Below are 25831 nucleotides of genomic sequence, written 5' to 3' on the forward strand. Positions count from 1 at the left end.
ATTGTGCACCTGTTATTACCAAGAAAAGGGTAAAACAGACTTATGTACATCTGCTACTCCCAGTACGGCGGCGATTGTACTAGGTGTGAATAGTACTCTACCAAATGAATACCAAGATTTTCAAGACGTGTTCCAGAAAGAACAAGCCAATACTCTACCACCACACAGGCCATACGATTGTCAGATCAACCTCATACCTGGTGCGCGAATTCCTTGTGGTCGAATCTATGCACTCACTGAACCAGAAAACCTCCATTTGAAATCTTATCTTGATCAGTACCTGGCAAATGGATTTATCCGCCCATCTAAATCACCGGCAGCCAGTCCCTTATTCTTCGTACCAAAGAAGGAAGGAGATTTGAGGATTTGCATCGACTATCGCACATTAAACCAGATCACAGTAAAAAAACGTTATCCACTGCCCCTTATTCCTGAATTATTGGATCAAGTCAAAGACGCCCAAATCTATACCAAACTAGACCTTAGGGGGGGCGTACCATCTTGTTCGAGTGAAGAAAGGAGACGAATGGAAAACCGCCTTTCGTACCAAATACGGCTTGTATGAATACCAGGTAATGCCTTTTGGACTTTGCAATGCTCCAGCTGCATTTCAGTACTTTATGAATGATGTTTTGCGGGAGTTAATCCACGTTTGCGCCCTGGTTTACATTGATGACATCATAGTGTATTCTGCTACAAAAGAAGACCATGTCAGGTATGTCCGCTCCGTCCTTAATAAACTCTGCCAACATAAACTGTATGCTAAACTTGAAAAATGCTCTTTTCATGTCACCGAAGTGGCGTTACTCAGTTTTATCCTCACACCAAAAGGTATCAGAATAGATAGGCACAAGGTAGATGCCATTTTTAACTGGCCGTCACCATCTTCATTTAAAGGAATCCAGAGTATGTTGGGCTTTGCAAACTTTTACCGCCGATTCATCCCAGATTTTTCCCAAATAGTGCATCCAGTTACATCACTATTGAGAAAAAACAATAAAAAGTTCCATTGGACCGAAGAAGCAGAGAAGGCCTATCAAGAAAAAATTCACTTCTGCTCCAGGTATATGGCATCCTCGTCCAGACCTCCCTTATATAGTCGAAACAGATGCCTCTAGCATGTGTATGGGAGCTGTTCTCTCACAAAGGGACCCAGGAACTGGCCAGTTACACCCTGTGGCCTTCTGGTCACGAACGTTCTCACCACCCAAACTCAACTATGCTATCACAGACAAAGAAATCTTGGCCATAAAATCAGCTTTCAAGGCATGGCGACACTATCTCCTTGGTGCTAGACATACTGTCACGGTCATAACTGATCACTGAAACCTGCAATACCTAAAAACAGCAAAGGCTCAATCATCCCATCAACTGCGGTGGGCTCTTTTCTTCGCTGAATATGACTGTGATCACCTACCGGCCAGGAGTCCGAAACGGAAAGGCTGCCGCCTTGTCCCGCATGGGTGTTGATGAAAAGGTATACATAACTCCAGATCCAGTAGCCATCATTCCAGAAGACAAACTCCTGGGTCTTACGACAACATTGACACAGGGGGAACTCCAAAACAAGATCCAACTCTTAATGGATCCCGCTTTCTCACAAGAGTGGTGTACTGAAGGAGAACATTACACCATTAAAGACCAGTTACCGTATTTTAGGATCCGTCTATACTTGCCAAGTAAAGATTTACAAGAGCAGGTTATTTCGGGTTATCACGACTCCCTGATTGAAGGTCATCCTGGAATTGCCAAAACTCTAGCTAAAGTAAAACAAAACAATGGTGGCCCACATGGCGTAAAGACATCATCCAATTTATCCAATCTTGCAGAGTGTGTGCACAAAACAAGTCCCAAAAGCAGACACCAGCTGGTCTTCTCCAACCATTGGAAATTCCTCCCGCAACATGGCACACAATGTCCCTTGATTTCATTACAGATCTACCTCCCAGTCAAGGAATCAACACCATCTTAGTAGTTGTAGACTTGTTCTCTAAAATTGCACACTTTATTCCTTTTAAGGGTCTTCCAAATGCATCCAATTTAGCAAAAGTATTCCTGGAGGAAATCGTACAGCTACATGGCTTTTCATCGGTCTTGATCTCAGATCGAGGTAGTCAGTTTGTATCCAACTTCTGGAGGAAATGCTGTTCAATGGCCCAAATTGACATTCGACTATCCACAAGTCACCATCCTCAAACAGATGGCCAAACAGAAACAACAAACCAAACCCTCGAGCAATACTTACGTTGCATGTTACATCAACTGGAAAGAAATTGGAAGGACTTGTTATGGATAGCTGAATATGCCTATAATAATTCATTACACTCCAGCACTGGACAAACCCTTTTCTACACTATTTATGGTAGACATCCACGTACTTCAGAATTGGATCTCCCAACCCCTTTGGAAATGCCAGGGGTTAAAACCCTACATACGACTATTTCCCAGGCCTTCAAAGAAGCAGCAGAACGTTTACTCCAAGCCAAGAACAGACAAAAAAAATTTGCTGACCAACATCGTAGTAAAGTTCCAGACTATCAAATTGGAGACAAGGTCTGGTTAGCATCAAAATATGTGCCCATAAAAGGGACTCAGACCTTTTGTCCCGATATCTTGGACCTTATTCTATTGAATCCATAATAAATCCAGTGGCAATTAAATTAGCCCTACCACCCACTATGCAGATTCATCCTGTGTTTCACGTATCTCTCCTGAAACCGGTACAACCCGGTACTGGGGTTACAACACCACCAAAACCAGTATTAGTTGACGGAGAACCAGAGTTTGAAGTAAAGGATATCCTAGACTCAAAATACACCAGATCCAAACTATACTACTTAGTTGATTGGAAGGGATACGGCCCTCAAGACAGATCATGGGAACCCTTGCTTAATTAAAAAGTTCCATCAGAATTACCCAGCCAAACCAGGACCAGGCAGAAGTGCCACCATGAGAGGGGCCTTGGGGAGGAGTGCTGTCATGACCCCTGCCCCTGGCCCTCACTGGCAACTCAGCCTTCCAGTTAGGGCCAGGTCAAAGGCCTTAAAACCCCTTCCAAGACTCTCTTGGAGTCAGTCTTGGCGCCAGGCTCATAACCATCATGAGGACCAACATTAGAATGGGACTATTTACTTGGGACTATTTAACTTGGGGTGGGGTGGGGGGTTCAGCCAACATGGAGGCACACACATAGCTCAGTTACAAGGAACTGAGCTATGCGGTCTAGTCTTTTGGGGGTGGCAGGCCTGGGACTACTTTACCTGGCCTACTTTGCGTGTGGCAGGCCTGGGACTATTTTACCTAGATTACTTTACCTGAGACTATTTAAACCGCACCCAAACAGCAAAACATGCTTTGCGTTATTCTGCTGTGGGCAGCGTAACGCTCACCGTGTCCAGTTCTTTGATGCCAGCTTACCTGAAACCAAGGACCTGCAGAGAGAGAAAGAACACTACGAAACTTACCTGGAACAGTATCCTGTCTTCAATACATCGCCGACTTCAGTTCCACTCACCTGAAGGTACAAACTCCATCATCCGGCACTGCATGCATCCTGGAATACCATGACCTGGAAAGAGGAGAAAGAAAGACAGGATTAGTAAGCATTTACTCACGTTTCCTCCCGAATGAAGAAAGCCACACAATTCTTACCTGGGTAATCATCTCCTGGTCAGTATCATTGCTGGAACATTACGGCGCTCGGCGAGGAACATCTCAACCTGCAAGGAGAGAAAAGACACAGGCTAGCAATATAAAAGGAGAAACAGCGCAGTCCATTGCGCATTACTCACCGGACAGCATCGCGCACACCGCGCTTTCGCCTACCGGCCCATCCTCATCTTCAAACTGCAACACCAAAATACCTTTCCATACCTAAAAGGAAAGAAGCAAGACATTATTATTCGAACTAAGAGGAACATAAGAACTGCATATGAAGACTGTAAAGCCTCAAACCTACGGAGTCGCAGCAGGCCTGGATTCCCACAGGGGGCTTGCACCAGTGAAGTAACTTGGTTGCTGCTCGCCCCCCACATCTACGCGCCCCTGCCACGAGGAGCAGGATGGAGAATCCACCTTTTACAATATCAAGGTGAGGAGAGGGCCCAAGGGGGAGGAAGGAGTTGAGGCCAAGGGAGGTGGGAAAACATAAAGACAATCTGGTATTGAATCAAGATCTTCTATATTGCAGACCCATCTTTAACCAGAGGCCTTAGCAAGGGACCGGGAGAGGGTTCAAGAGTGCAAATATCCAACCAGGGCTGGGTGGCGTCCCCGTGGATACCAGGTGAGCGTAACAGTATGGTACCAAATTGGTGTCGTACAGGAGGAGTGCCACAAGAAGCACATGTAAAGAGGGAGTGCCACAAGAAGTGCACGGCTGTTTGGGTGTGCAGATGGTGACAGGTGGGTCCTGCACTGCATTTGTTTATCTTTGTTTCCAGAAGAGTGCCTACTGCCATCCATATGGATGGCAGTAGGCACTCTTCTGCAAATAAAGATAAACAAATGCAGTGCAAGACCCACCTGTCAGCATCTGCACACCCAAAAACCATGTGCATTTTTGTTTTCATCTCTGAAGTATTTTCGTTAGATAACGATTCCCTTGTTATTTAACGAAAATGCTGCCGAGATTCTGCAATCCGCCTGTTTCCATTAGAAACAGGGGGATTACAGCAAAAGCACTGTCATGCTTTGCGAAGACGCCCAGGCCCACATGAGAATAGCAGTGGTGCCTGGGCGTCAAGAAATGGCACAGTGAGTCGTGCTATTCAGCATGCTCACTGCGCCAAGATGAGAATCGGGCCCCATGTCTTCTGTTTTTGAAGAAAGTGGCTCTGAAGAAGAGGAGGTTTCTCCTTTTGGAGTATAATATGGTACTAGAGAGAGGTCCCTGACGAATTAATCAATCCAGAATCGGAAATGAGAGACCTGTGTGACGCCCTTCACTCTGCTAGTGGCATTGATACGTCACCTGAGTTGGAGTTTGCAAAACCTGACCCTGCAGAACATGCAGTTTCAGGGTACAGGAGTTTAATTAATAAAGTGGTAAAATACAGAGCTGGGATAGAGCCTCACCCACTTTTGATCAGGATGATTTGACTGACATACTTGTTCAGGGCCCCCAGAAAGATCCAGTTCTCCCCTTCCATAGGGCACTTGAAAGAACGGTAGAAAAAAACTGGAAAGTTGCTGATACTATTGCTGCAGTCAACAGTAATTTTCCTAAGAGGTATAGAACTTCTAGTTCTGATCCTGATTATTTAAGCAGACATCCCGCTCCAGAAAGTCTGGTTATTAAGGCTGCAACTTCCTCAAGACAGACAGCATATCCATCTATCCCCCCGGATAGAGAGGATAAGAAGGTGGATGCTTGGGCCCGTAAGGTTTTTACTTCGGGTAGCATGGCTCTCAAGTCAACTAATGTCACCTGTACCCTGGCCAGGTTCACCCATACCCTGTGGGACTGCATTTCGGCAGCGGCTGGACATATTCCGGAAGGCGAGGAAAGGGAAGACTTCCTGAATATTGTCAAAGACGGAAAGGAGGCAATGGGGGAATGCCTCCAGTCTGGACTGGATACTGCTGATAGTATCAGCAGATCCATGGCCGCAAGCACAGTGCTACGCAGATGTGCGTGGTTGAGGAAGTCTGGGTTTGCACCAGATGTGCAGGCCAGACTTCTCAACATGCCTTTTGATGGCTTGAGGCTGTTTGGTAGTAAAGCTGATGAAAGCTTAGAAAACTGCAGACCTCGAAAGCGGCAGCTAAATCTCTTAGCGCCTCCATGCGACAGCCTCAGAAACCTTATTCGGGCTCTTCTTCCTGGAGAAGGTCGTTCTTTTCGGTACTACTCCTCTTTTGGTAGAGGAAGAGGACAGGCCATTCAAAGAGGCAAGAGAAATGTCGCTCGTGGTGGACGAGGAAAAAGTGCAAAACCAGCCTCAGAAAAAGCATCTTTGCCCTCAGCCGCTCCTGCAGCTGCCTCCAAATCACTCTGAGCCCTTATCACACAAAACCCCGTTGGGAGGCAGAATCTCTCAGCATCTGAAAGAATGGTGGGGCATTACTTCAGATGCTTGGGCACTGGAGACAGTAGGTCAAGGTTACTGTGTTCCCTTCCTAAAAAGGCCTCTGGACCATTTACCGGGAACCAGCTCTGTCAAAATTCCAGATCCGCTCCTGTTGCAGGAGATTTTAACCCTGCTAGAGAAAGGTGCAATAGAACAGGTACCTGTAGCGGAGAGGAACAAGGGTTGGTACTCCCCCTACTTTCTCATTCCCAAGAAGGACAGAGGATTGAGACCCATCTTGGACTTAAGAAACTTGAACAAGTTCCTCAGGAAGGACAAGTTCAAGATGGTAACCCTTTCTCAGATCCTTCAGGCTCTCCAACTCCAAGACTGGTATCATTGGACCTTCAGGATGCCTTCTTTCATGTGCCAATCCCCATCCCAAGCACAGAAAGTACCTGAGGTTCGCGGTTGGCGGTTCTCACTTTCAGTTTCGAGTTCTGCCATTCGGGCTGACCTCCGTTTCACCAAACTGATGGCGGTTGTGGCAGCGAGTCTCAGGAGAGGGGGGATTCACGTCTACCCCTACCTGGACGATTGGTTGATCAGAGCGCGTTCTCCCGAGCAAGCTCAGGAACATCTGTCGATCACCATTCACTTCCTTCACAAACTGGGCTTCTCCCTCAATTTCAAGAAGTCTCACATGATACCATCCCAAAAGCTCCAGTTTATCGGAGCAGTTTTGGATACTTCTTCGGGCAAAGCCTCGCCTCCCGAGGTGAGAGCTCTCCACATTCTGCAGATGGTAACAAAGTTCCAGAATGGCCAACATCTGCCGGCCTTCGATTTTCAGAGGTTGCTCGGCCTCATGGCATCCTGCATTTTTCTGGTGCCAGAGGCCAGATTGAGAATGAGATCCCTTCAATGTACCCTCAGAACTCAGTGGTTCCAATTCTCGGGGAGTATGTCGGATCTTCTGCAAGTCCTGAGCGCAGTTTCTGAGGAACTACTATGGTGGGCTTGCAACAACAACATCCTCAATGGAGAATCTTTTTGGCAACCATGGCTGGAGATAACAGTAGTAACGGATGCCTCACTGACGGGGTGGGGAGCCCATGCCAACAATCTGACAATCAGCGGTCGTTGGTCTCCATCGGAGTCCAAACTACACATCAACCTATTAGAGCTGAGGGCAATCAGACTACCGCTGAAGGCCTTTATGGCCTCTGTACAGGGAAAGAATGTCCTGATAATGACAGACAACACAGTGGCCATGTACTACCTCAACAAGAGAGGAGGCGTAGGGTCACTACCCCTGTGCAGTGAGGCAATGCAGCTCTGGTTCTGGGCAATACGAGAAGGAATCTCTCTATCGGCAGTTCACCTAGCCAGAGAGCAGAACACGGCGGTAGATCCTCTGAGAGGCAGAGAACATTCTCCCACGAGTGGGAGCTAGCTCAGGAAGTCCTTCTGAAGATCTTTGCCCTTTGGGGAACCCCTCAAGTGGATCTGTTCGCGACCACGGTAAACCGGAAGTGCGGACAGTACTGTTCAAGTGAATTTTCTCTGCGAGGAGCTCTAGGAGACGCGTTCGTGGAGGACTGGAAGTTTCCACTTCTGTACGCGTTTCCTCCAGTCCCCGTGATTCCTCAAGTAATCAGGAGGTTGAGAAAGTTCAGGAAAACCATGATCCTAATTGCCCTGGATTGGGCCAGGAGGACGTGGTACCCGGACCTTCTGGACATGTCCATCTGCCCTCCAATACGTCTTCTGCAAAGAGAGGATCTTCTCTCGCAAGAGGAAGGTCGGGTTCTCCATCCAGAGGTCAAGAATCTTAACCTTCACGCATGGTTTCTGAGAGTTTGAGATACAAGGATTGGGATCTTCCAGATGACGTAATGGAGATCTTGCTTTCGGCCAGAAGGTCAGCAACAAAATCTTGTATCAGTGTCATTGGAACAAGTTCAGTAACTGGTGCAAAGATAAGGATGTGGACCCTTTTCAATGTGGCACCTCAATGGTGCTCTCTTTCCTATTGCATCTAGCCAATCTAGGGCTCCAGACCGGAACAATTAAAGGATACCTAGCTGCGCTGTCCATTTTCAAGCGCTCCTCGGAAGAGGTTTCTTACTTCAAAATTCCATTAATAATTCAATGCCTGAAAAAAGGGCTCTCAGTTTTTACATTTCAAGAATGTAAAAATTACGTCAAGATGACCAACCTTTTGTTGGTTATACAGGTCACAAATTAGGATTAGCGGTGACAAAACAAACTCAATCCCGCTGGATCATTCTGGCTATAATTGAGTGCTCCAGATTGGCGGGAAAAGACCCACCGGATGGGCTGCGAGCCCATTCCACTAGGGGGATGGCTACTTCTGCGGCTATGAAGAGGGGAGTCCATGCAGCAGATATTTGTTCAGCTGCAACATAGGCATCAATGCATACCTTCATCAAGCATTATTGCTTAGATGCCTCTTCCTCCAATGAGGGATTATTTGCCAAGCCAGTACTTCGTTCCGTCCATGAGAACAATAGCTAGTACTCCCACCTCCAAAATTACCACTGCTATGGGAGTCTATCATAGGATGAGGAATACTTGGGAGGACACAATCCATTCAAAGAACAAGTTACTTACCAACTGTAACATTCTTTCAACTGGATGTTCCTCCCTGTCACGTCCCAGGTCACACATTACACTACCATCATGCCCTCATGTAATTCCCGACAGTGGTTGGACTACAGCTCATGTTGGCATAGCAAACGACTCAAGAGAAACTCTTTTCCGACATGAGCCCCTTACCTCCAGTGGCGGTTACCATGGAGACTGTCCATGCCACTTCATGGTCTCCGATTTGGTGTTGGGCCCCGTCGCGTTAAGCGGCACGTGATCAGGAAATAACAGGCTTGATGGGTTACACAAGACGAGGAGCATGTATCATGTGATCAGGACGGAAGCGTAACGTGACGCGCTCACGTGACTTTTCTGCTTTCCAAAAGGTTCGAGCAAACGCTCAGACTTCGCTTCACAGCTGCTTACGGCAAGTTTGTAGAGCGTTTTCTTGCTTCTTGTTCTTTGGACTCCTTGATCACGGACTGCTTTCACGGACCTGCTCTGCTTCTCCTTGGTACCTTTGTTTTGGCGTTCTTTTCCAGATCAAGATACAAACTTGGTTTTTTCCTCGGATTTGCTTTTGGATCATCCATTATTATTGTCGTGACCGGCCGGTTTTCTGACCACGGACTTCATCTTGGACTGATTACGGATTTCCCATCACAGTACTTTGTTCGTGTTTCTTGGCAAAATCAGGTGTTTCTTTCCGTCAAGAGTACCACATTATCATCTGCTGCCTACCGCCGTCGATCATCATAGAACCCCGCCCAGTTCTTCACCCAGGGTATCTGACCACTGCCATTGGGGTAAGAAAGATTGTGACTTGTCCTTGTACTCACTCACTGTCTTGTCTTGTTTTCTCTAACCTGGTTGCTTGCCTTACAGTGGTCAGGGGGTTCACTTCGGGCGTTCCTGTTTCCAGGCTGACAACACTCAACACCTGTGGCTCCAAAGATTGCACGGGCAGTTATATTCTATACTTATCCGTGTGGTACTTGGGGGCGGAGGTTTCATCATCTACACGACCATCAAGTCTTAACAGATTGTGAAGCCTATTGGTCGTTCAGATGATGGAACCCTCAGCCGAGGACCCCGTGGACACTCTAATGCAAGCTGTCACAGCTCTAAGAACAGACATGGGGACAGCCACAACCGCCATACACCACCGGCTAGACTCCTTGCAGAGTGCCCGCCATCCATTACCGGCGGACGCTGAGTTTGGAGACACCACGCCCCCAAACCCAAGTCCTTCCATGCCTCCCACACCTCCTGTACCAGTGGTTGTTCCTACCCCTTTTCCTCTAGCAGCTCCAGAGAGATATCAGGGTGATCCCAGGGGGTTCCGGACATTTCTAAAACAATGCAAGCTCCATTTCCTCTGCCGGCCCCAGGAATTTCATGATTCCACCACTAAGGCAGCCTTTTTGCGTTCACATTTGACGGGTATTGCTGCCACCTGGGCAAATCCCTTATTAGAGAATGATCATCCAGTGCTCTACGATTTCGATCTCCTGGTGAGCGAAATGTCCAAAGTTTTTGACACCAGACACAAAGCACAATCCAGAGATTTAGTGCTACTAGACCTCACTCAGGGCAAGTTATCCCTGATTGAATACATCACACTATTTAATCAGTTACCCGCAGAAACAGCTTGGCCCGAAAATAAAAAGTCAGTAGTTTTCTATCGAGGCTTGTGCAATACTATGAAGGATGCTCTCTCGGTTGTGCTGTCCTTCCCAGCTGCCTTTTCTGATCTGGTTGATCTAACACTCCAAGTGGATGCACAGAGAACTGAGTGTCGGGCAGAAACCGGCCTTTCTACCAACCAGTCCTCCAGTACGGCAGAACCTTCTAGTGAACCCATGCAAATAGGGGGAATACGTAGCCCTATCACTCATGCTGAACGGGAGCGTAGGAGAACCGACAATGCTTGTTTTTACTGCGGCCTAAATGGGCATTTCGTTAAGGAGTGTCCGCGTCGCCCAAAGAACAGGCACTCAGGTTTTCAGAAAGCTCGCACTTGAGAACGGGGGACAAGGCAAGCTTTACGCAGAACCCTTCCGAGGCTCTCCCTATGTTCGGTCCTATCAGACCAGTCATAGTTCATGCTCTGTTGTACCCTACTAGAGAACATTCACACTCAGTACACATAGTCATCGACTCTGGGGCTACCGGTTGTTTCATAGACATCATTTTGGCAAAAGAACGGAACTTACCACTGATATCAAAGAAACACCCCGAACCCGTACAGGCTGTGGATGGTTCCTCCTTGGTCTCTGGTCCAATTAAGCAACAAACAGCCCATATGGAAATGATTATCCATGATACCCATAAATAAATCGTGTCTTTTGACCTCATTTCCACACCACAGTTGGGATCATACTCGGTATTCTCGGTATTGGTTGAGAAAACATAACCCTCACATTAATGGGGTACAGGCCAGGTTCTGTTTGAGTCCGATATTTGTCAACACTTCTGCCTGGTACATTCTGGGCACATCTCGAATCCCGCAAGAGCCCTTGGGGTGGTGGCTTCATTAACAGTCAATGAGATCGAGTCCTCCAAAACTATTCACACGGTCGGGGCCACCCTTACTTGTATACCTTCAGTGTACCATGATTACCAAATGGTGTTCGACAAGGCTTCGGCTGAGGGTCTGCCACCCCATAGACCTTATGATTGTCCTATCGATCTAGTTCCTGGGGCCTCAATACCTAAAGACAGTATTTATTCCTTGTCACCAACTGAAGAAACAGCTCTGAGGGAATATATCCAGAAAGCTCTGCTTTTAGGTCACATCAGACCCTCCTCCTCTCCTGCAGCAAGCCCCATTTTCTTTGTTCCGAGGAAGGAGGAGGACCTTCGTCCTTGTGTGGATTACAGGCGGCTGAATTCTGTCACCATAAAGAACCGATATCCGATTCCTCTCATTTCTACTCTTCTAGACAAACTCACACATGCTTCCATCTATACAAAACAAGACCTCCGAGGGGCTTACAATCTAATCCGTATGCGCAGAGGGGACGAATGGAAGACAGCTTTTTGTTCACGTCAAGATTTGTTCGAATACACCGTTATGCCTTTTGGCCTATGTAACGCACTGGCCACTTTTCAAAGGTTTATTGACGACATATTCAGTGACGTCATAGACATTTACGTAGTGATATACTTAGATGACATACTTATCTTCTCTTCTGCACTCGAAGAACACATAGTCCATGTCAGGGAGGTGCTATCCCGACTTCAGAAGAACGCCTTGTTCGCTAAACCTGAAAAGTGCCTGTTTCACACAAGAGGTCGATTTCCTGGGATTTCACATCTCTCCTGGGGGTTTAGCAATGAACCAGTCGAAAATACGTGTAATCACAGACTGGCCGATCCCAAAAACCATGAAGCAACTCCAATCATTCTTAGGGTTTTCGAACTTCTACCGGCGTTTTATCGCCGATTTTTCATCCATTGTAGCCCCATTGACCGCCTTGACCAGTCCGCTGGTGCCGTTTCATTGGTCCTCGGAACATCAGTCTGCCTTCGAATCCCTCAAAATCTCTTTCACTACCGCTCTGGTTTTACAGCACAAAGATCCAGAACTTCCCTTCATTGTAGAGGCTGATGCGTCCTCGTTTGCATTGGGTGCGGTTCTCTCCCAACCTTGTCCAACCACGGGCCACTTGCACCCAGTGGTTTACCATTCCGGGAAATTCACGTCGACCGAGACGCATTACACGGTCACTGAAAAAGAGCTCCTGGCCATCAAGGATGCATTTCAGGTTTGGAGGCACCATCTCCTAGGGGCAAAACACCAAACAGTTGTTTACACTGATCACAAGAATCTGCAAGACCTGGCGTCACTAAAGTGCACTAACAGTCGACAAGTGCGTTGGCATCTGTTCTTTGCAGCATACGATTTTGTGGTTAAACACAGACCAGGCATTGTTCTTGGCAAAGCAGATGCTTTATCCTGTTCACCGGGGGGGGTTTCTCTGCCGTCCTTTCCAGAAACCTTGTTGGACAAGGGAAACGTGATATGTGCCTGTACACCCTCGCTACCCATGTTACAAACTATCCGTCAATGGATCGTACAGCATCCTCATGCATTGTCAGAATGGGACCTGTTATTGCAGGACGGATTGCCGTTCGTACAGGGGAAGTTATTCCTGCCCACAACTGACACACGCATCCCAGCACTAGAGTGGTCCCACAATGCCCTCATCAACGGTCATCCGGGACAACGACGCACTTTGGATCTGCTCAAACGTTGGTGTTGGTGGCCGTCGAAGAGACGTGATGTGGAGGATTATGTGAATACCTGTTCGGTGTGCGCGCAGTGTAAGTCAAGTAGGAGTCGCACGCTCGGACTGCTCGAACCCCTACCTATACCCCCAAGACCCTGGCACACGGTCTCAATGGACCTTATCACTGACCTACCTCTTATACAAGGGTTTGATACAATCTGGGTGGTGGTAGATTCTTATACCAAAATGGCTCGTTTTGTACCTTGTAAAGGAATCCCTTCCGCTCCATCCCTGGCCCGGTTGTTCTTTAGGTCTGTGTTTTGTCTGTATGGTCTGCCCCAAGTCATTGTGTCAGACCGTGGTTCTAAATTCACGTCCCGTTTTTGGAAGGCCCTCACTAAACTTCTGGGTATTGATGCCCGTTTCTCTTCAGCCTATCACCCTGAAAGCGATGGACAGAGAGGGTAAATCAGGTGTTAGAGCAGTACCTCTGTTGTTTGTCCCTGCAGTTCCAGTATACCTGGATTGATTCACTCCACCTTGCAGAATTTGCTTACAATAATGCACTACATTCATCTACAGGCTTTTCCCCGTTTTATGCCCTCTATGGCCAGCATCCACGCACTCTGCCCTTTCCTGATTTCCGCCTACCAACACCCCTGCTGTTAATGATTGTGCCCGCGATCTCACAATGATTCACGCCCAGACCCTGGTCCATCTCCGGGAAGCACAATCGTCCATGAAAACGGCGGCAGATAAGAAAAGAGTGGATGCCTCAGTTTATCAAGTGGGTGATCGGGTCTGGTTGTCCTCTCGGCATTTACACATCCCTGGTTGCCGAAAGTTGCTCCCACACTTTGTTGGTCCTTACCGGGTGTCTAAAGTCCTGAATCCAGTAGTTTATCGCCTAGACGCCCCTTCCTCTTGGCGGTTACACCCGGTGTTCCACACCTCCTTACTCAAGCCATTCCCTGGCCCTACCCGCCTTGTCTCCCCTCCTGCTCCCGTGTCTGTGGTTTCCCCTGATGAGTTTGAGGTTAGTGCCATTCTGGGTTCCCGTCTGTTTAGGGGGCGATTACAGTATTTAGTGGATTGGGTGGGTTATGGTCCGGAGGATCGGTCATGGGTCCCCTCTTCTGATGTCCATGCCCCGAAATTGGTTGCTCAGTTTCACCAGGAACATCCTTCCTGCCCACAGGGTCGTGGGCCTTTAGGGGGGGGCTCTGTCACGTCCCCGGTCACACACCCCACTACCATCATGCCCTCATGTAATTCCCGATGGCAGTTGGACTACAGCTCATGTTGGCATAGCAAACGACTCAAGAGAAACTCTTTTCCGACACGAGCCCCTTACCTCCAGTGGCGGTTACCATGGAGACTGTCCACGCCACTTCATGGTCTCCGATTTGGTGTTGGGCCCCGTCGCGTTAAGCGGCACGTGATCAGGAAATAACAGGCTCGATGGGTTACACGAGACGAGGAGCATGCATCATTTGATCAGGAAGGAAGCGTAACGTGACGCGCTCACGTGACTTTTCTGCTTTTCAAAAGGTTCGAGCAAACGCTCAGACTTTGCTTCACAGCTGCTTATGGCAAGTTTGTAGAGCGTTTTCTTGCTTCTTGTTCTTTGGAATCCTTGATCACAGACTGCTTTCACGGACCTGATCTGCTTCTCCTCGGTACCTTTGTTTTGGCGATCTTTTCCGGATCAAGATACGAACTTGGTTTTTTCCTCGGATTTGTTTTTGGATCATCCATTGTTATTGTCGTGACCGGCCGGTTTTCTGACCACAGACTTCATCTTGGACTGATTACGGATTTCCCATCACGGTACTTTGTTCATGTTTCTTGGCAAAATCAGGTGTTTCTTTCCATCAAGAGTGCCACATTATCATCTGCTGCCTACCGCCGTCGATCATCATAGAACCCCGCCCAGTTTTTCACCTAGGGTATCTGACCACTGCCATTGGGGTAAGATAGATTGTGACTTGTCCTTGTACTCATTCACTGTCTTGTCTTGCTTTCGCTAACCTGGTTGCTTGCCTTACAGTGGTCAGGGGGTTCACTTCGGGTGTTCCTGGTTCCAGGCTGACAACACTCAACACCTGTGGCTCCAAAGATTGCACGGGCAGTTATATTCTATACTTATCCGTGTGGTACTTGGGGGCGGAGGTTTCATCATCTACACGACCATCAAGTCTTAACAGATTGTGAAGCCTATTGGTCGTTCAGATGATGGAACCCTCAGCCGAGGACCCCGTGGACACTCTAATGCAAGCTGTCACAGCTCTAAGAACAGACATGGGGACAGCCACAACCGCCATACACCACCGGCTAGACTCCTTGCAGAGTGCCTGCCATCCATTACCGGCGGACGCTGAGTTTGGAGACACCACGCCCCCAAACCCAAGTCCTTCCACGCCTCCCACACCGGAGGTTTCATCATCTACACGACCATCAAGTCTTAACACTCCCACATATTTCTCATTGTCCCTCCCATCCTACCCCGCAGTACAGTTTGCGTTTCTTACACTTTCCTCTTACGAAGAGTCTATCAGTCATGTGGCACGCCTGGGTGTTCCTCAAATATTTCCTCGAAAAAACAGAACTGAAGCCAACGGGCACGCACAAGCTGCTTATACTGATGGTGATGTCGACACGGTATGGAGCCCGTCGAGGGACATAAACGCCTCGACCTCGAGCACAGCGCCCTCTGCTGAGAATATTTTTAACGAAGCAGCGAAGCTCGCAGGATACGAATATCATAAAATGAGGAATACGTGGGAGGAACATCCAGTCGAAAAGAACGTTACAGTTGGTAAGTAACTTGTTCTTTCCCTTTAAATTTATACACACATGGCCCTGGGAGCATGCGCTCCCCTAACACCGGCGCCACACCCCAGTCCTCTTTTCCCCGTCGACGGGAGCGGACTGCTTTCACCAGCGGTCCTGGGTGAGGCCTCAAGCCTCGTAATTCCATGTGCTTTCCCTAATCTTTTTCTTTTTTCTACTATTCAGGTTTTGGGAACACTGTCTGCCCGTGCCCTAGTCTGTCCCTGGCGCGTGTCAGCCACGGCTGGCTTCAGCGGGTGCCTGTCGTGCGACGGTACCTTTCCCACCTCAGATCTGCACGCGCTCTGCCTGTGGGGCTTTGGGGAGGACCATGAATGGGATGGCTGCTCAGCGTGCAACGCTCTCACGCCCCGTGTCCTCAGAAACCGGCTTGAGCGGTGGAGTTATTCTCCAGGAATCTGCCAGAGAGCATTGAGGAATACGTACGCAGGAAGACCCAGAAGGTAGGAGTACTTTTTTTCAAAAGCACCCTGCAGGGGCAACTCCTTCTCAGGGAATCCCATTAATGGGAGGAGTCAGTCGGACCTTCGCACCGGCAGCAAGGTCACTGAGGTTCTTGTAGCTACTGACTTAACGGCCAAGGGGTCTAAGGGCCAACTCTACAACCGAGGAGGCTACTGGCTCTGGTACCGGGAGTCATCCCAAGGGACTCAGCTCTGTTACTGGGCACACCCCTGAGGGGGCGCCTGCACACCTGAGATGCAGGGTGGGGCAGAGCCGATACGTTCAGGCATGCAGGCCGAGCCCAGGCCTGCGTCAGCCACGGTCGCATATGCGGAAGGCACGGACAAGATGGTGGCACGCGCAGACAAGATGGTGGCCAGGCCAGACACCCAAAGGCGCGCAACGATCCCGACCAGGACAGAAGCCCGCCAACAGGGGGAACCGCAAAGAATTGAACCTATGGCCAGGGCCAATTGGGTTCCTATGACTCCAGTTGCTTGGACCACTTCATACCCGAGCTTCACGGGCGAAGCACAGTATAATGAGGGGATGTACTCAAAAGGTAGGGGCAGGCAACAGGCCTTTGCACCATTGCAGCCGGCGCCGGTGCAGGACTGCTCCCAGCCCACCTGCGAGTATTGTTTCTTCGACAAGTTTTTTACCCTTATGCGTCTCCGCAGTTGGGGAATATTCTTAAAGGCATAATTCAGGATATGCTGCCGCCTACACCACCGCCTCAGCTGTTGCCTGCACAGCCTGCACCTCCACGGCCACTGCTGCCCATGCCTCTTGCAGCTCTGGTCACAGTGCCTACACATCAAGTTCCAGCGCCTGAGCCAGCTCCAGCAGCAGACCTACTGCCTACAGACCCAGGGGCCCCTTCTAACGCAGATGACCAGCTAGACACTGATGAGGAGGAGCAGGACACGCCTTCTTCGGCGAGGGCATTTCATGATAGAATAGCTGGTTTAGCTGAATATCTGGGCACCCCTCAGTCCCAAAAGGAGCGATTGGAGTCGGGGATACTGGCGGAAGCACTTGCCATCAAGGCAGAATCAAGATCTGGCATCCTGTTGAAGGAGGACGTGTAGGCTCTGGTGAAGAAGGGTTGTTTCAAGCCCCACTCCACTCAGCCAGTAAATAAAAGGCTAGATAAGAAATTCAGGCAGATGTTTGGCAACACTCTGCTCTTGTCAGTTCTCCCTAGCCCCTGTAGTCAGTCATTGCGGCAGCGGCTATGAACGCCAAGCCTCAGACCTCTTCGATGAGCACCTCAACTTCAGCAATACTGGGCAAGGAAGAAAAAATGCTCCAGGCCTATGGGAAGAGGGTGTACTCGAATGCAGGGCTCCACCTCAGACAGACCAATGCCAATGCTATACTGGCGGCTACTAATCAACGGCTGTGGAGGGAAATTGCTGACTTCCTCCTGGACATTCCAGCCGGCAAACAAGCCTCCTTCACAGCAGGACTCGCCAAAGCAAATCTAGTGGCGCAGGACATCATGGAAGGCACGGTGGCGCACATAGATACCGCAAGCAAGGCAATCTGCTTGGCAACAGATATGCAAAGGACTGCCTGGCTTAAGGTGACCAGCTTCAACCATGACGTTCAGGACAGAATCCTAGACCTGCCTTTCGAGAGCAGCGACATGTTCCATTCTGCCACTGACAAGGAATTAGATAAGATGTTACTCACCACTCCGTGGTAGGTCAATGACGTGGATGACTGCCCTTGGAGATGATGGGTGTACAGGAATCGATATTCAGCCTCCCGTCCCAGTTCCCCTGAGTGCAAAACTCAGGCTTCCTCAAAGAGGGGCTCTTTTCTACAATGTACCTCTCTGCTATTTCGATTGGAGGTGTCAATTTAATAAAAGAGCGGGGAGAACACGCACCGCCAATACCAATGCTGTAAAGAAATACAAAAGATATTATAAAATGCAGAGAAAACAACATACCAATCAATACAACAGTATACTACAAGGTATACCTAAGTAAGTATTGGAGTGGATCTTCTCTGGGATGATCTGCAAAATTAAAGAAGTAACCTTAATGAGTGAACATAATCTAAAGGAGATTACCTAAAGTATTGAACACAAAACAGCAGACCTGTATTGTGGGTATTTATAGGATTGATATGGTCCAGGAATGGAGACAACGACAGGTGAAAACAACAAACAGGAATGTTAGTATAGGGAAGTAAACCCGGGCGGCACGAGGGTTGCACTAGTGTCGGATTGGTGCAGTCAGCAAAGCATTAATATGCACTGGATGGAGAGTCACAAATTGTGCAAATCAGTGTCCCAAAGTTCAGCCAAGGAAATACCCAATCTGTTCAGACAAAAAGATGGAGTGACAGAGGAGCGTTGGCAGGGCTCATCCTAAATAGAACAACTACAACGTGTTACCTGAGAAAACATTTATCCAAGTGGAGCAACTGAGGAGTCCTGGATGGTTGTTCGCGGGTAACCTGCGAGGAGGAGCTTGCGCCGAGGAACGTGTCCCGCATCTGCTGTCAGCAGGCCGGAGTTGAAGTACCGCGAGGGCAGCAGGAAGCAGGGAAAACAATTCCAGAGAGAAACCAGAAGCAGTCTGGGTCAAAGCCGTTACGAGCAATAGAAGTGCCAGAAGGGGAGGAGACAAAGCAATCCGGGAGCCAGGCGAGGGTCAGAACCAGGAAGTCAGATCCGAGGTTTGTGAGGGGTTCTCATGAAGGGAAAAAGAACGGACGTAACCGCAGTAGTTAGCAACGCTAATTAGCAGCAGCAAGCCTCTTGAAAGAAAGTGATTTTAAAGCCATTGCGGGGGCGTGTCTTGCCATACGTCTCCCACATACAGAACGTGTCAGCTGACATGAATTCCGCTGTAGTTTGTACAGGCGCCATGGCAACCTGTATCTGCTCCATAACGGGGCTTGCAGACGTGCCGTATTATGCCAGGAAGCCCGAAGTGTAACAGAAGAGTAGTTTGCATACAGCCAAATTCCTAGCCATTCTTACCAAACCAGCAGCCAAAACCTTTGCAAAGGGCCACTCTCGCTCAGACAGAGGGTGGTCCTTTGACGGCTTCCGGGGTTTCCAGGACCGCCAGGCAACCGGACAGGTCATCTAGCCAACAAAGGCGAAAACACCAGAAGTCTTTGCACAATGGCTTCGGGCTTTCCCTAGGATCCCATCCCCCTCCCACAGATCGGGACGTCTTCACTCTTAGCAGAGGTACGTTCCCTTGGGGAGAACGAGGCAGTGGAGGAGGTTCCTCTCCCTCAGCAGGGGCAGGGCTTTTACTCCATCTTCGCTATTCAAAAGAACCAGGCGGGCCTGCAAGTGATCCTAAATCTTTCCTTCCAGAATCTGTACCTACCTTTGCAGAAGTTCAAAATGGTGACGCCAGCTCTTATAGCGGAGATGCTGTGTGGGGGGACTGGATGTGCTCCCTGGATCTGAAAAATGCATATTTACACGTCCCCATAGTGCAGTCTCATCAGTCCTTCCGCAGGTTCCGGGTCATGGGGTTGCACTTTCAATACAAGGTGCTGCCGATCGGCCTGAATTCAGCGCCAAGGGTACTCAACACTGATGAACGAGGTGGCGGCCCTGCTCAGGTCAGAGGACCGCTATGTATATCCTTACCTTGACGACTGGTTAGTCTGAGGGTGGTCCCCGGAGCAGGTCAGGTTCTCAATCAACTTCCAGAAGTCTCAGCTCTATCCTACACAAAAACTGGTGTTTTTGGGGCTGCTGTTGGATACGCAGAAGGTGTTCCCCATGGGGGAGAAGGTGGTGGCGATCAAATCTTCCGTTGTTCACTTCAACAGAACAGTAAATACAGCCTGGTGGTACCAGCACCTGGTGGCATGCCTCCTGGCTATCTCTTACACCAGGCTGCGAATGAGGAGGCTGCAACTGCATTTTATGACACCCTGGGACCAGGAGTCGCTGATCAAGGATCCCCGGTCACTATACCTGCTCACCTACAGCAGGACCTTGCGTGTTGGGGGCAGGATGCAAACCTTATGGTGGACAGGCCATTCAGACCGCCTCCAGCGGATCATACTGTGACTACAGACTCCTCACTCCAAGGGTGGGGCGCTACCTTGGGGTCACATTCAGTACACGGTCTGTGGTCCAAGACCGACCAACAAAATCACATCAACTGGCTGGAATTTATTGCAATTTGGCTTGCACTCAAGGCATTCCTCCCATTTATCAGGAGCAGTGTATTTTGCATTTGGAAAACAACTTTACCAGCATGGACTACCTCAACAAGCAGGGGGGCACCAGATTCCCGCTCCTATGCAGGGAGGCCCTCAGCATCTGGGAGTGAGTAATTGCGCAGGACATCTGGATCTCAGCGGTTCATCTACCGGGAGAATCGAACCCTGGAGGCGGACAGACTCAGTAGGTTGGGCTCCAACAACTACAAGTGTCAACTGAACGAGAGAGTCCTTCAAGAGATTTTCAGCAGGTGGGGTCACCCTGTCACAGACCTGTTTGCGATGGAGAGCAACTGGACTTGTCAGCAGTTTGCGTCCTGGGGCAAGAGGGCACGTCTCCCTTGGGGACGCACTTCAGATCCCCTGGGACGGGATGTGGGTGTATGAATTTCCTCCTACTCCTGTCATCCACAAGGTTGTTTACAAAATGAAGCAGACCCAACGGCTGCTTGTCATTCTCATAGAGCCTCAGTGTACGGCCAGGCCCTGGTTCTCATACCTTCAACAGCTGTCAGTCCAGCCAGAAGTTCCTCTCCAGTTGGAGAAGGGTCTGCTTCTGGCGCAGCAAGGGTGGAAGCAGTCCTTCACCCTGCCCGGAGAGGCTAGCCCTAGCAGCCTGGTACCTGAGCAGGTAACTCTTGAACATCTCTGACTGTCTCGGGACAACCTGAAAATCATCCAGGGAGCCAGGCAACAGGCAACCTGAAAACAGTACAAGAGCAAATGGACCAGGTTCTGCTTCTGGTCCAAGGAAAAAAGGACACTTGCCGGACATACCTACTGGCCATTGGTGCAAACAGGAACTCGGACAAGTTTACTTTCTTTTTTGCCAACCCAGTAGTGAAAAGACATATGGTGGGGTTAACCAGGCTGTACCCGCCTGTCAGACGCCCGCTCCCAGTCTTGGATCTTAACATTGTTCTTTGCGCCCTCGCGCAAAAACCATTCAAGCCCATGGCCATAGTGGACATCAAATTGATCAAGCTCAAAACAGCGCTACTAGTGAGGCTTACTTCAGCTCGCAGAGTTAGCGAAAATCTGGCCATGGTGGCTTCGAAGCCCTACACTATGTTTCATTGGGACACGGTTCTGCTCCACACTCACCCCAGGTTCCTCCCAAAGGTGGTATCCTCCTTCCACATTAACAAAGAAATTGGGCTACCCACTTTCTTTCCAACCCCTATGTTACGCTAACCTGGTCTCTGCAGAGGCGTTGCGGCACGGTTGCAGCCCTCCCGGGGGTGAGGTCGCTCGGGTCCGAATTCGCCCTCTGCGCTTATGTGATGACTGGTGGTTATAGGTGATGCTGCTCGGAACTGCTCCTGCGTGGAGAATAGGGAGCGTGTGTATGCCAGCTTGTGCGTCTGATACCCTTCCAGACCCCTTCTCCCAAACCGTGGTACCCGTGGGATGCGCTGTCCCTGGAAAGCTCACCTGTTGATTAGTTTTGGCGAGCACTCTGTCCTGCTGCTTCTGGCAGGGGCGCTTGTATCATCTGGACCGAGTTCCGTCACTGGTCCCTTGCACGTGGTAGTCCAGTCCTGCGGCGACTAAGCCACTATACTTCAGGTAAGTGTTCCTGTTTGCCTTTGTCTTTCCTCGTTTTTTTTGTTGTATTGTAAAGTTTGTTGTCTTGTATTACTGTCCATTCTGCTTTTGATGTTTGCTCTTTTGCTTTCTTCCCTTGCAGGTGATGTTGCTGGCCCGGAAGAAGCTGCGGAACTCGAGGCGGCAGCCGGAGGGAACGAGTAACGAAGCTGCAGTGGTACAGTAGCTGGTAAGTTGTTAACTAGGGGGCGCGCAGGGTTCGAATGCGGCGCGGCCCTAGGACGGATGTTCTAACCTTATCTTTCTTCTTCTTCACAGGGTCCGAGTTTGTGGATGCGGAGCGCGTTGCTGCGGCATTGGGATCAAGATCACTGGATATCAGGAGATGAATCTGCAGATGAAGCACCGGTTTCCTGGAGGTGAGTATGCAGGAGAACGCCTGGTTTCAAAGGTAAGTAAACTGGTCCAAGCGGCGGTGAGCGTCACGTTGCACGCGAGTGCACAGTAACGCGAAGCACCAGCCTTAAGGATGGAGCAGCTTATATAGCTGAGCTTCTGAAGCCACGCCCACCAGGTTCAGCCTGCCTGCCACACCCGATGAGTCAGCACATAAAGACCAGGCCTAGGGAGCCACACCCGATGAGTCAGCAATGAGGATGTTCTCTGGAATAAAGGCTTTTAGCTCCTGGAAAGTACTTGTAAAATAAAAGCACTCCTGCACTGAAATGAAGTGTTCCTGCTCACATCTCTATATGAGCCTGTATTTATGGGTCCCAAAGGGACATAAATGTGTCAAGTGACCCATTGCCCCATCACTAGATGGTGTCATTTTTGTGTTCTGGGGCCTGTGGCCATGACACTTTAAGGAAGATGCTAAGAAGGCTCTTCACTGTTTCGACGTCAAAAGAACTCTGAAATTCTATCTTGACAGAACCAAGGCCTTTCGCAAGATGGAGGCTTATTTGTCACATTTGGCGGGTCAAGGCCTGGAAAGCAAGCATCGAAAGCTTCAATAGCTAGATGGATGACTGCAGCCATCCAGGAGGCATACAAGGCTCAGCAAAAATAATCACTGAGGTGCATACACGCTCATGCCATCATGGCCAAGGCAGCGACTGTTACCTTCCAGCGTCGAGCACCATGGCAGGTGTTTAGCAGTGCAGCGACATGAGCCACCCAATCTTCCTTCTGCAAGCATTGCTGTCTGGATACCAGTGCCAGCGCTGACGTAGCATTTGACCAGGCTGTCCTTCGTATTCTGTTTTCCCAGATTGTCAAGCTCGTCTCTCCAGGGCAGTTGTATCAGTGTTAGTCGGCCATACAGGATGGAAGAAAGGGACGGGACAGAGGAGTAATTTAGAGTTACTCATCAGAGTGACTAACGTGCTCCTAGTCCATAGTCCCCTTTCCTACAAACGTCCCACCATCCTTCCACCTAATAAAGAGCAGAGAGGTTAAGCAGTTTAATACAGCCAACGCGTCAAAGGGGACTGAGGTGTGGCGCCGGGGGGCAGGGTCAAGGGAGCGCATGCTCCCAGGCTGCACTCCCGCATGGCTATACATTTAAAGCGAAAGTGTTATTTTTCTGGTGTAAAAGGTTTGGTTCCCATCCCTAGGGAGGGACACCCATACAAGATAGAGGAAAGGGGACTATGGACTAGGAGGATGTTAGTCACTCCGGTGAGTAACACTTAATTTCCCTAACCTAAAAAGGATTTCCCTACCTAACAAACCAAGGCTAAAGGAAAATAACCTAATGTTCAAAAGTATCTATCCCTTACACTAATGCATACAAAGAAAACATACAGGAATTATCTGCCTAGTTCAACTACACAAAATAACACATACATTCAAACATAAAAGTTATAAACAATAGTTCAATGTCAAGAAAGTTCTTTTCACTAGCCGAGTTCCACTCCAGGTATAATACAAAGTTCTTTTCATTTAATTCTTTTCATTCACTATATCTTGTACTTGTCAAAGTGACCATTTTAGTTTCAAAGGATTTTTCACACTTAAAGACAAACCAAAAAAACGTTCTCTTAAACCCCAAGTCAGAAGTCAATGTAATTGTTATAAGGCCAATCACTTTTCATCACAGCGTACTATCTCCTTCATAAACAATACTTTAGTCAGGATGGTTCATTCAAAAGAATATACTTTAGTTGGGATGATTATGCAACAGTTCATCAAACACTGTAGTGGAATTGCAACTTCTTTTCCACCACAACCTTATACCACAATCACAGTACTTCAAATCATATTCTTCCCGGTGCATTCGCCTGCCAGAACTAACCACTATTTGTCCTTTTCCTGGTTTTCTCACCTACCATGATAAAAACCCCTACTACTACAGCTTGTTCTCTGTGGTAAGGCTTGTTCACAACTTTCCACCCTTGAATCCTCAATGAGAAAGTTTGAACTGCTTCTTGGGTCTTTTCACTTTCAACACACTTGGCCTACAACCTCTTCCAAAACTGTACTGCACAAAATGACAATGATTCTCACATATATCTGTTTGCCATAGACAATGCAGGTTACAGTTCTCTCCCCCTTGATCCTTTCTACAAGAAGGGATTTTCTCCTGCAGTCTTAGATTTCTTTTTACGCAACCTATTGGCTGTTGGCAATGTAGTTTACGACTTTCTCCCAAGGGGTATTTTGTTCTGTGGTTATTATATTCAATTTGCCTTGATGTTACTCTCAGCCTTCTTTGGTTTTGGCAATGGGGTTATAATATTTCCTTATTGGGTATCCCCCATTAGGCCAGTTGTATTTAGGCCAGTTGTATTCACTTTACTTAGTTACAGCCCCTTTTTGGCTTTGGCAATACGGGCTACAATATTCTCCTGTTGAATATCTCCTAATAGAAGAAATGCACCCAGTTTGCTTTGATTCAAAGGTTCGGTATTAAAAAATGTTATTCTTATACAGTGGTCTACTTTGGTGAGCCCCGGGGTCATCTGTATTAACTCAACTCACCAGTATTTTCTGGTGTCTCCTTACTGACTCGCTGCTTCTGCTTCTTCATTCGTTGGGACTTTCCTGGTGTTCGACAGCTTTGGTCATTCTCCAGCTGCTCGCGTTGCCCGTCAATGGAGCTTCCACTGCTCCGCACACACTCCGGTGAATGCCACACACCGGAGCGGGATGCAGGACAAGGACAGCTTCTCTCTTTCTCGGACAACTGGCCTCAGTACCACCTCCTGCTGCAAGTCCTCTGCATCTTCCAGGAACCCCAACCTCTGCCACTTTCTCGGTACGGTGTCCCACTGTCAACACAGCAGTGGCTCTGACTTCCGCTTCTTCCTGCTGCTTCCAAATGGTCCGCACTTGAAACGCCTTTAAATGTTTAAAGGTCCCACTCAGGTGTGGGTCATTACAACCACTAAACCGCTCACAACAGTTTGGTAACTCGGGACCCCTCTTCCTCTTCTCAGTGCTAAGAGCATTATGGGACTTAAAAAAGTCCATAATGTTCTTATTCGTTTTAAGATTATTTAATTCACTCTGAGTCATTTATAGGATGTACTTTTATGGGAAGATTTGAAAGGAGTAATGGTTTTCTTTTGGGTCTATAATACCAACATAATGTAGGATTATAACTTTTAGAAATAGTTATTCCAGGTTTACAAAAAGGGATCTCATACATGCCATGAAATATTTTGGCATTAGAGAAACCACATCTTCAGAAGAGGATGAATACAGCGTCTGACGGAGTCACCACATTCCCTTTTTTTTCCTTCTCCTCCCATCTGATCCTCCCTCCTAATAACTCCCCCAGGTTTAGGATCAGGTAGCAACTGCCTTTGCATGGCCACATGGGAGCAGACTTTAGGCTAGGATTCTGTGATGACTGCAGGATTCATCACATATACCACTGAATCCCCCAGTCAACCTCAAAGCGCTTAA

General features: G+C 48.6%; 1 protein-coding gene across 2 annotated transcripts in view; it reads left to right on the top strand.

Annotated features, from left to right (window-relative positions):
* RPS6KA5 (ribosomal protein S6 kinase A5) overlaps nt 1–25831 on the top strand; it is a 1757411-nt gene that overhangs the window by 1638421 nt on the left and 93159 nt on the right. The gene's annotated exons all lie outside the window — the stretch shown is intronic.

Source organism: Ambystoma mexicanum, chromosome 14, assembly GCF_040938575.1.
Source record: "Ambystoma mexicanum isolate Mex_15411 chromosome 14, UKY_AmexF1_1, whole genome shotgun sequence".
Classification (NCBI taxonomy): domain Eukaryota; kingdom Metazoa; phylum Chordata; class Amphibia; order Caudata; family Ambystomatidae; genus Ambystoma; species Ambystoma mexicanum.